Raw genomic sequence first — 10,671 nt, 5'->3', positions numbered from 1 at the left:
GGCATTTCTCCTTTCTGAACCTGGGACCACTGGGAGTCCTGGGATAGAGTGAGTGGAAGCAGCTCACAGTATGTACCTTGCTCTTTACTCAGATATTCCACCTCGCCCTTTTGTGGGTACAACAAGCACTTACATTCTTTAATGTCCATTTATCTTTCACTTCACCTCTAGGTCGGTGCCAGGCACTGCAGACGGTAGCATGTGTTGTAAGATGGAAAAAGTAGACAACGATGTAAAACACTCTCACAAAACTGACTGTTTTTGAGCTGATGATTAGGGTAGCAGTATAATCCATCATTCATACATTTAAACCTAAGAATAAGACCGTCGGCTTGCTGCAAGTTTGGTGCATAGAAAGGCAAAGACCCTATTTTTAAAGACCAAATGTTTCGTGCACTTCTGTGACTGACCTAGAAAGTGATTTATTTCTCCATTTGCAGGAATTAGTACTGGAATTAATATTAATCAATGGCAAGGAAGAGCAGAACAGAGGATGGTCCTGTGATGGATGGTCCTGTGAAGTATCTTTCCTTCAGAAATGACTCTTTCCATTCCTTTCATGTATTTGCCTTGTCTAGAAGACTGATTATGAACTTCTTAGGACAGCCTTCACTTTAGATTTGAGGCCCAGAGAAGTTTAGCAATATTTTCAAGCCCACACAGCTGGTTAGTGGCAGAGCTGGGCCTAAAATCTTGGACCATTTCCAAATCCAATGTTCACTCTACTGTATCACACTGTGAAACTCTTATGTTGATCACTGTGAGTGCTTAATAAATATTAGATTTCTAACAGCAGCCCATTTGCTTCTGATTGCTGACTAGTTCACTTCAATTCATATTTATTTTAACTGAAAATCATTGCCTTCTGACAGCTAGTCTATTGTTTATAAGAAATGAGTTGGTGGGCAAATTCCAGCCCTGTTGGACAGCAGAACCCATCACAACAAATCAATGTCAAAAATGGTACTTCAGGAGGAACACATACCATTTATTTAGTACCCCCAGTGGAGTAGCTCAAAGTAATTTGAAAATATCTCATTAATCCTCATGACACCCCTGTGGGATAATAATAATATTATTATAATGTTTAAGCATAGAACTGTGGCAAAGCCAACAGCTTCTATGAGTATGTGCAGATTTTGTTCGTATTTCAAGTCTTCACTGTTGGAGCGTAAGTCAAACCATCAGCTTTGTAAACAGCAAGGGTAAATCTTGGTTTGGGCATTCTGTGTTGCTCTGGACATCGCCTGAGTTTTTTACTGATCCCAACAGACTTAGAAGTAGCTTGCCAATGACTTGCCAGATGCTTTGCAGCTCCTGGAATAGGTCCAGAAGTGCTTGATAGTGGGACAAGGCAGGTCTAGAAGTTACCACTATTTATAATGATAGATAAATGAGTGAAAAAAAAACCCATCTACCATGTACAAAATATTGCTCTAGGTGCTGTGGGAGTATGGAGTCTGAACGTAGACCTACCCCTCAATAAACTTGCATGGAGCTGGGAAGACAGGATACAAGTCTGTGAAAATCTTTACCACACATTAGTTAACAAATCAGGGAATGGTTCCAGAAATGTCACAAGATGCCCCGTGACTCTCTGGTCTATTCTAGCCAAGCTGCTACCTGCTGTTTCTCAATCATACTAAACTGGTTCCTACCTCTGGGACTTTGTGCTTGTTCTTTCCTCTGCCTGAAACACACTTTCTCCAGAGTCTCACGTGGCTTTCTCCATCACTTTAGGTCTCTGTTTTTTTGTTTTGTTTTGCTTTAAGATTTTATTTATTTATTTGACAGAGAGAGACACAACAAGAGAGGGAACACAACCAGAGGGAGTGGGAGAAGGAGAAGCAGGCTTCCAGCTGAGCAGGGAACCCGATCTGGGGCTCGATCCTAGGATCCTGGGATCATGACCTAAGCCAAAGGCAGATGCTTAACGACTGAGCCACCCAGGTGCCCCTAGGTCTCTGTTTAAAATGTCCCATCATCAGAGAAACTTCCCAGACTGCAACCACCTGATTTCAAAGAATTTCCCTTTCTCTCCCCTTGGTAACTTTCTAAACTCTGACCTCCTTTATTTTTCCTTATTGTGTTTATTTACTTGAAATTACATTTTACATTTATTTGGTTACTTGTTTACTGTCTCCTGCATTAAAACATAAACTCCCCGATGGCAGGGTTGAACTTTTTTACTTGTATGTCACCAAAATCTAAGACTAATACTTGGTTTAATCAGTATGTGGTGAATGGTGGAAAGGGAAGATGTGGTGTGAACATACATGGCATATTAAAGTACGGTGAGTGAACCAGTTTGCTGGTGTAGAGGGGTTATTCTGGAGAGGTCTCTGTCCAGTTCTGATTCTGTCTCCTAGAACCAGCTAGGCTGTGCAGATAGGCATAAGTTGTTTTTTATAGTGTCACTTCCTCTTTCTCTACTTGCCTTTCCCCCCACCCTCCTGAATGGGTCTCTCCTACACTCAGGAATTTTACTCTCAACTGGCCACTGGGATATTCTTCCTCAAGAGACCCCGAACTTAATATTTATAACACTGAACTCATTATCTTTATCTCTAACATTGCTTCTCTTCCTGTTTCTCCTATTTCATGCTAGAATACAAAGTCATTCCTGAATCACTCCTCTGCCCCCCACATCCAGTCAGTCACCAAGTGCCTGACAGTCCCTCTCAGTTCTGTCCTCACCACTTCATTTTTGCTGCCTCTACCCCAGTTCAGGTGTCATGACCGTGTCATAACAGGCTCCCTGCTTTCAGTCTCTCTTTTATGTATTGGATCCTCCAGGAAGTAGCTGAATTATTTCTGTAAAACATCGATTTGATCACATTGCTCTCTGGTGCTGCCATGATGGTTGAACCCTGGTGCTGACTTGACCTTCTGGCAGCAGCTTCTGTGTTCTTCCCACACCACTTACTGGTCCCCAAGCCACGCATTTGCAGACTGTTATGCCTCTGCTCGGGCTAGCCACTCATGCTCTAGCTCACTGGACACCCCTTCTACTTTCTTCCCCCTGGAGAATTCAATCTTCAATGCCTAGCTTAGATGTCACCTCTTCTGAGACCCGCCCCCACCCCATGACTGTCAGCCATGATTACCACTGCAAAGAAAACTCAATAAAACTGATTGTAAATGATTTCATGATTTTTCCCCCCATCGGAAGTCCTATAGCATTTTGTTCAGATCTCCATAAGAGGGCTTTACTGTACTATATTTAGTGTGAATGATACGATCTGTTTCCTAATGAGACTGTGAACTACTTAATACCAAGAGCTAACATATTGAGTAGTGAACACGCTGTGCTCAGCCAGGACTGTGGTAAGTACTTCACATGCAGTAACCTCCAACCTACCTACCAACCTGTAGGTAGGTAATGCTACTACTATACTACTTCACTCCTGGAGAAACATTGGAGGGCGGGAAAAGTCACTCCTGCAATCACGTAGGATTAGGACATGGCAGAAACAGGATTCCAACCAAGAAGTCCACATTCTCAAGTCCTTCCTTAGACTACTTTTGCGAGTGTCAGAGGGCTTGTTTCATTCATCTGTGTATTTCCAGTCTCCAATATCGTGCTGGTCAATGTGAAGTGATTTTTGAAGAGTATAACTGAAGAAAACCAATTATGAAGCATGAATTCGTGGCTCACTAAAAACTGATGGATAGACCACAATGATGGTGTTGGTCCTGGATCTCAACACAAAGGTTGTTGTTATCCATGGGATTTCTTGAATATCTAAATTTCAAAATTCTTTCCTGAATTTCTTCTTGAATTTCTTCCAGAAATAGACACAGATATGGGGTTAAGATGGCTCTCAGAATGAACCAGTAGTCCAGTCCGTGTTCTCATATGGCAGGGTGATTTCAAGAAAAAAAAAAAAAATTCTATTCGGTAAAGATTGGAATTCTGTCAGCAAGGATGGCAGCCAAAGAGATGAAAGTATTATGTTAGGTCAAGCATTTAAATAAGTCTCGTGTTTCTTCTTGAGCTTCTGTGCGAGAGAGTAGAGACACTGGAATACCTGTGTGGCCTTTTCTGGTTCTGGTTAATTTACTGGAAAATCAGGCACAATCCCACCTCTAATCATAGACGAGATGTGCAGTTAATGACAGGATGAGCAGTGGAGCCCTCTGGTATGTACCAATTATTTATTTGCAGATGGGAAACTTAACATCTGTAGAAACCATCGGATGGTTTTAGATCAACACTACCAAGCACAGTAACTTTCTTTTGGGAAGATGTACAGTACAAATAATACTTTCACGGTGTTTTTCCTCTAAGTTGATCTGACGAAGAATATTTTAAAATATCTAGAAAGTTCCTTCTGTTTCCTCATGTTCCTTTTGTGGGGCACTTGTTGTGAGGCTATGGGTGAAACACAATAAAATTAATTTTGAGAGATAAAAGGAATTTATTTTAGTCACATGACTGCATTGAAATGAATATGAACTGTTAACATAAATTAGCATGAAACTGTAAAGCCTTAGCAACATTTGTGGGAATCTATTGAAATACTATAAGGCCAAGGGTGAATTCCAATTGCGGTTTTTTGTATCACAGTCTGGTGAAAACCAAAACATATTTTATTAATCTACAGACAAAGTGTTACAGTGTTATTACTTTGTCACTAGGTTTTGCAATGATCTTGACATAACAACTCAACATGTCTGTACAACAGGATTACAATTTTATTGGGTTTTCATTACAATGGTAATAATGTTAATGGAAGTATATAAAGGCCCACAATGATCCAATTAATACCGAGTAGTATAATGACAAAAGAATATGAATGCAATTCTTTGGGGATTTCATCATACCGAAGATAAAATGCAACAGATACATTACTCGGGTTATAAAATGGATGCAAATAAAACTAAACCATGTTGTGATGTATCAGTCCCTTGCCGACCCAAACACAGCTGCAAGTACTGAAAATCTTATTTATAGCCTCCATTCAGGACAACTCAGTTCTTGAGCCAATTCTAAGCAAACTTATTCAGATATATTAGGAAAGCTCATCTTTACCCCTGCTCATTGTGGGGGGTCCGTCATAATCCCTGGGCACCTGGGCTGGGCCCCCCGTTGCCTATAAAGCTTCAGCCTCCTTTTGGACCCTTGCTATGTTTTATATGACAATGGGACCAAGCCTCTACCTTAGCTTGCTACTGTTTTCTCCAGTTTAAGACTGTTTGGTGAGGCTGGTGGTGGGTATAAAGGAGGACATGTATTGGGGCGCCTGGGTGGCTCAGTGGGTTAAAGCCTCTGCCTTCAGCTCAGGTCATGATTCTGGGTTCCTGGGATGGAGCCCCACATTGGGCTCTCTGCTCAGCAGGGAGCCTGCTTCCTCCTCTCTCTCTGCCTGCCTCTCTGCCTACTTGTGATCTCTGTGTGTCAAATAAATAAATCAAATCTTTAAAAAAAAAAAAAAAGAAGGACATGTATTGCATGGAGCACTGGGTGTGGTGCATAAATAATGAATCTTGGAACACTGAAAAAATAAAGTTAAATTTAAAAAAATATTAAATATAATATATGATGATAATACTAAAAGTGTAGTAACATGAAATACAATAAATAAAATATTAAAAAAAAAAAAGACTGAAGCCTTACCCTGAAATCCAACTGGCTTATTTAGATTTTCTTTCTCTTTTCAGCCCTTTGTAGGCTCTTCCAAAGCTGCAACCTGCCATAGGCTAGAGTTCTTACTTATGCTTTAAGGACCTCTTGGAGCTACATAGCTTCTCCCACCACCTGATTACCAGGATTGCCATCACCTATCCTGTGTCCCTGCATCTTCCTCCAGTTTGGGCCCCAGACTAATGAGGCCTTCTCAGCTTCCACTCAGATTTCATCCTTTCCCCTAGAACTTTATTATTGTAGAAGTTGACCACTTCTGGGACTTGTCCTAAAGCTGAATTTAGTCCCCTAGCTTCAAATCTCATCATTTCCAGCTTCCTTCTATATCCTTACCAGCCTATTGAAGTCCTAGAATGCCTCAGGACTGAGTTACATAGGTTGATATGCACAGCTGGAAATGCTAAAATAATTCCAGCTGAAGTACATTGTTTATACAGTCCTTTAGATGAACTGGTGTATAATCAAATATACTATATATCAGTTTATTCAAATATATATGAAACATATATCAGTTCATGTAAATGTAAATTAGGGATATAGAATAGAATAGGATAGAACAGAATAGAAGTGAATAGAATATAGATAGATAAATTGTCCTGATTTCCCACCCCATCATGCTCCATTTGAATTTAGGAATCCACCTGTAGGATACCATCCTCAACATGCATGTCGACAGAACTTTCTGCCAAATGCTTTTATGTCAAAGATTAGCTTTCAGAAAAAGCCTACTATTTGACCATATTTGTCAATTACATCATTCAGAACCAGTTAATTTTTTAAAGATTTTATTCATTTATTTGAGGGAGAGAGAGAGAGAGAGATAGCAAGAGAGAGCACAAATGGGGAGGAGAGGAAGAAGCAGGCTCCCTGCCCAGCAGGGAGCCCCATGTGGGGCTCAATCCCAGGACCCTGAGATCACGAACTGAACTATCTGCCTGACCAACTGAGCCACCCAGGCTCCAGATGTGCTATACTGTAGCAGAAAATGTTCTAGTCTGGGATTCAGATGATGCGGAATTAAAGTACACTTAATGAACCCACGTCACCTCCGTCTCAGTTTCTCACCGGAAAAATGTAAAAAATAATATCTGAACCACTTGCTAGGAGAGTTAAGCGAGATTCTATACATGAAAAGTACTCAGTTACTGATCTTGCATACAGTAGGTGCTCAGCTGTTTGTTCAGTCATACTATCCACGCCACACAAATGCCTAAGGGGGAAGGGTGTGAGATGTTCTAAACTGTTCATACTTCTGATTGCAAAAAGTCACATGTGATACAAGTCTTTTATCTGTTGTATCCCAAAATAGGACAGGCCTCTCACCTCTGGTTTTAACTAAATGTGGTCCAAGAGCACCCACTCATAGCAGGTCTTACAAAACTAGTCAGAGAACAAAGGGCTTCCTTTAGAATCAGAACTGTGGTATTTCCTGGTTACTAGTATTACCCTCTGTTTCTTCAAAACTCAGTGAGTGGCACTCAGTAGTCACTCAAAATATATTCCTTTAGGTGAACTTTTAAAAAAAGAGAATCTAACCGAGCACATTCACTTTACTGACAGAATGACGATGGCCTCGAGATATAAATAACTTTCACCTAAAGTCTGGCGTTTGATTAGTGACGGAGTCAGAACAGAATCAAATGTTACTAATTTCCAGCCAAGTTCAGTGGACTTCCTTTTTTTTTTTCCAATTCATTTTGTTCCTCTCTCCTTTCCTTTCCGTCATACCGATACTCACCATCCACCCGACACTGGACATGAACAGGACACGTACACTGCTCCTCACCCACCTCCATGGACCCACCTTCTGTCCTGACCTATAGCACCTGCTGGGATCCTTTTTGTACTGCTGACTTCTCTGCCTAGATCTCAGGTTCCCTCTCTTTCCTTTCAGCCTCTTCACTCCTACAAATTTTGTGCAGCTTCCTGACCTGTCAGTCAGCCCATAAAGCAGGATTTCTTTTTCTTTTTCAAGTTTTTATTTATTTATTTGACAGAGAAACAGTGAGAGAGGGAACACAAGCAGGGGGAGTGGAAGAGGGAAAAGCAGGCTTCGTGCTAAGCAGAGAGCCCGATGCGGGGCTGGATCCCAGGACCCTGGAATCATGACCCGAGCTGAAGGCGGATGCTTAAAGCCTGAGCCATCCAGGCACCCCTAAAGTGGGATTTCCTACCTCGAACTCCTCTCCTTTGGATCCTAAATCCTGGGGCAGGGAGAGGCCTAGATGGAGCTTGAGATCCTGCCCTTTTGGTGACACCCCCCACCCCCACCGCTCTGGGGAGAACATGCTAACCTCTGCTTTTAACCACCACGCTGAAGAGTCTACACTTGACAAAATCTATGCTACATGATTTTTGAACTCATTCCCATTGGGGCAGCCACCTCAACAATACCAGTTTTGTGGGACCTGGAGTAGGTCACAAACCCTAATTCTGATAGGCTGTTTGAGTCCTAAAGTGTCTGCATGTCTACCGAATTGCTGTCTGCCCCACCTGCTGTCCTACCCACCCAGTTCTTAAGACTGGAGCTCTGCCTCATTTTCCTTTTGTTACAACTGGACTCCTTCCCTACCATTCCTACCAGGCTTCTCCTTGAGAGACCAGCCCTGCTACTTGTGTCACCAACTGCTGCCTGAATCCTCTCCAAGGGCCACCCTCCCCAAAGCCACCACACCATTGCCTAGCCAAGGTCAAGCTGCTTGGATTTGCGCTGCTACGTCAGTCCCACTGTGAATATGGCTGGACACAGCTCTTCATGCCACGGATGTGGTTGAGCCCCCTTCCTCTGCAGCTGTGTTGAGGACCTGCCCTTAAAGGCCAGGCCCTTACAGGGCGACAGGCTTCAGAGACAGGCCCCTCGGAACATTGCTTTCTTGCAACAAGGAGAATTAAACTGCAAAATCTGAAAAGAGAGATTTAATTTCCAAATATCAATATCTGAGAGATGTAGGAAGTGGATGTGCTGTGGTAATATCTATTACTAATGGATACAAGGGCCCCTTTGTGCCCAGAAAACCCTGACTGCATAGATGATGCACGCTGAGTACTCCTGACATCCTACTGTAAGCTTGATTTCTAAACAAATGGGCTGAAACTCAATTGCCCCAAATTCTGAGGCACAAGAGCTCTGGCCCCCACCTCCCTCAGCATGAAGAATAGAATCAAAGGTGCCAACTAAAAAGAATATTCCAGATGCTTATCTTCAACTATGTAATCTGAGAGGGTTACAAGTGCATCCAAGTACTTTAGTGCTTTGTAAATGGTCCAGCTACATTATCAACCCCAGATATTGAGAAAGCAAATAGTTCTTACTTTTTCTAATGCTGTGGGCCTGAGTCAGAGGAAAAGCTGAGGCCGATTAGAATACTGGAAGATTCCTTTTTGGATCAGTTGTTACTTTTAATACAATTGTGACTGTATCCAGATAGACTTTGGAGATTTAAAAAAAAAAACAACTTAACTGTATGTCATGCAAAATATATTGTAAATGGGGTCTTTCGAGTTTCTAAAGATAATAGACATGGTCACAGAAAATTGACGGCAAGGCCAAGAAACGTCGTATACTCAGCATGCCAGGTTTTCTTAGTTCACCCGATGAATAATTTCTTGGTTCAGTAAAGTAACATGTTTAGGAAACTCCAAAATAGACTGGTTTTATCTATCTAGATGACAGGAGCGGAAGCCATGTCTTCTTTATCATTACCTTTCTCAGTATCCAGTAGCGTGCTTTCTACATAGTAGACCTCCACAGATATTCCTAGAATGAATTATTCATTTCCTATATGGACCAAAGGGACTCACTGATAAATTTTAACATCATTTTTTGCCGCCTAAATGCAGGCCTGGTCATCCGCAACCACTTATGTAATCTCCTCCCATATTAACTGGCTTATTAATTTGTCCAGTTGCTAAGACAGACTGTGATATGCCAGGCTAATGCCGCTTTTACACCCACATAGAACCCTCAGGAGAATAAGGTAACAGATTTCAAGCCATACATTTCAATATGACGATAATACCGAGACAGACTGATACATATTTTTAATCATTTTCCCTACAGCTTTATCCCCACCCACCCTTTCCCCAAGGCCTCATAGCAGCTTCAGGAAGATGTTCACTAATTTAGATGCCCCTTATACACAGTATGGAATTTGCACAAATGCAACAAAATCCGTAATACTCCTGTATAATACAGAACAGAGGAAAGCAGGGCCCTTCTGCTCCAGGGCTGGAATATAAAGCAGTTCCAGTTGCTAAGACTGATTAATTCTTTAGAGTCAGAAAAGAGTCTTCAACCCCCATCAGCCCAGTTTCTGCCAAATGACCAGAAAGATAAATGCATCATTCTTTGAGGATAGAAGACATGTTGGAAATCAGGTAACTTAATTTCAAATATGAAATATGTCTAATTGATTTGCAATACTGTCCCTGGTGTGCTGCCCATTGAGGATGTAATATTCTGAGGTTTCTGGGCCTGTGACACTGGATAGAAAAAACATCGGCTGCCACTCCTGCTTAGGGGACAAGTAGACATAGAGGAAACATGAAGGACAATGATGCATGACCACTAACTCCTGTCGGCTGCTGCCTTTTATCAACCAGATACTAGCAGCACACAAACGTATTATGTAGCCAATTTTGCCTTCAACTCCATCATCAACTAGTGTATGTGAAATCTCCTGGCTCTTAATGGGAACCCTTCTATACAGTTAAGAACAGAATTTAGATTAGGATGTGAGCAGGCCAAAGAGGCTGTCTCTGGCAGGAGATAAACGTGTCTTTTAGCCTGTCCTTATCTGCCTTATGAAATAATATTACCAAATAGTGATTTCTCTTCTTTTTGTGGTCTGACTTCAGTCATTTTTTTTTCCTCCTAGAAACTGCATTAAGCTGAAGGAATGGAACTTCAATTAATATTATAATAATCTTCATTGCTGATAGTGCTTTCCAAGCTCATTGCCATTAAATTTCTGCATGATGTTTTAAAAGATGCTCAAGAGATTAAAAAATCCTGATTAAATATT

This window comes from Meles meles, chromosome 1 (assembly GCF_922984935.1).
Source record: "Meles meles chromosome 1, mMelMel3.1 paternal haplotype, whole genome shotgun sequence".
In the NCBI taxonomy this organism is placed as follows: domain Eukaryota; kingdom Metazoa; phylum Chordata; class Mammalia; order Carnivora; family Mustelidae; genus Meles; species Meles meles.
This window is presented reverse-complemented; position numbering follows the sequence as displayed.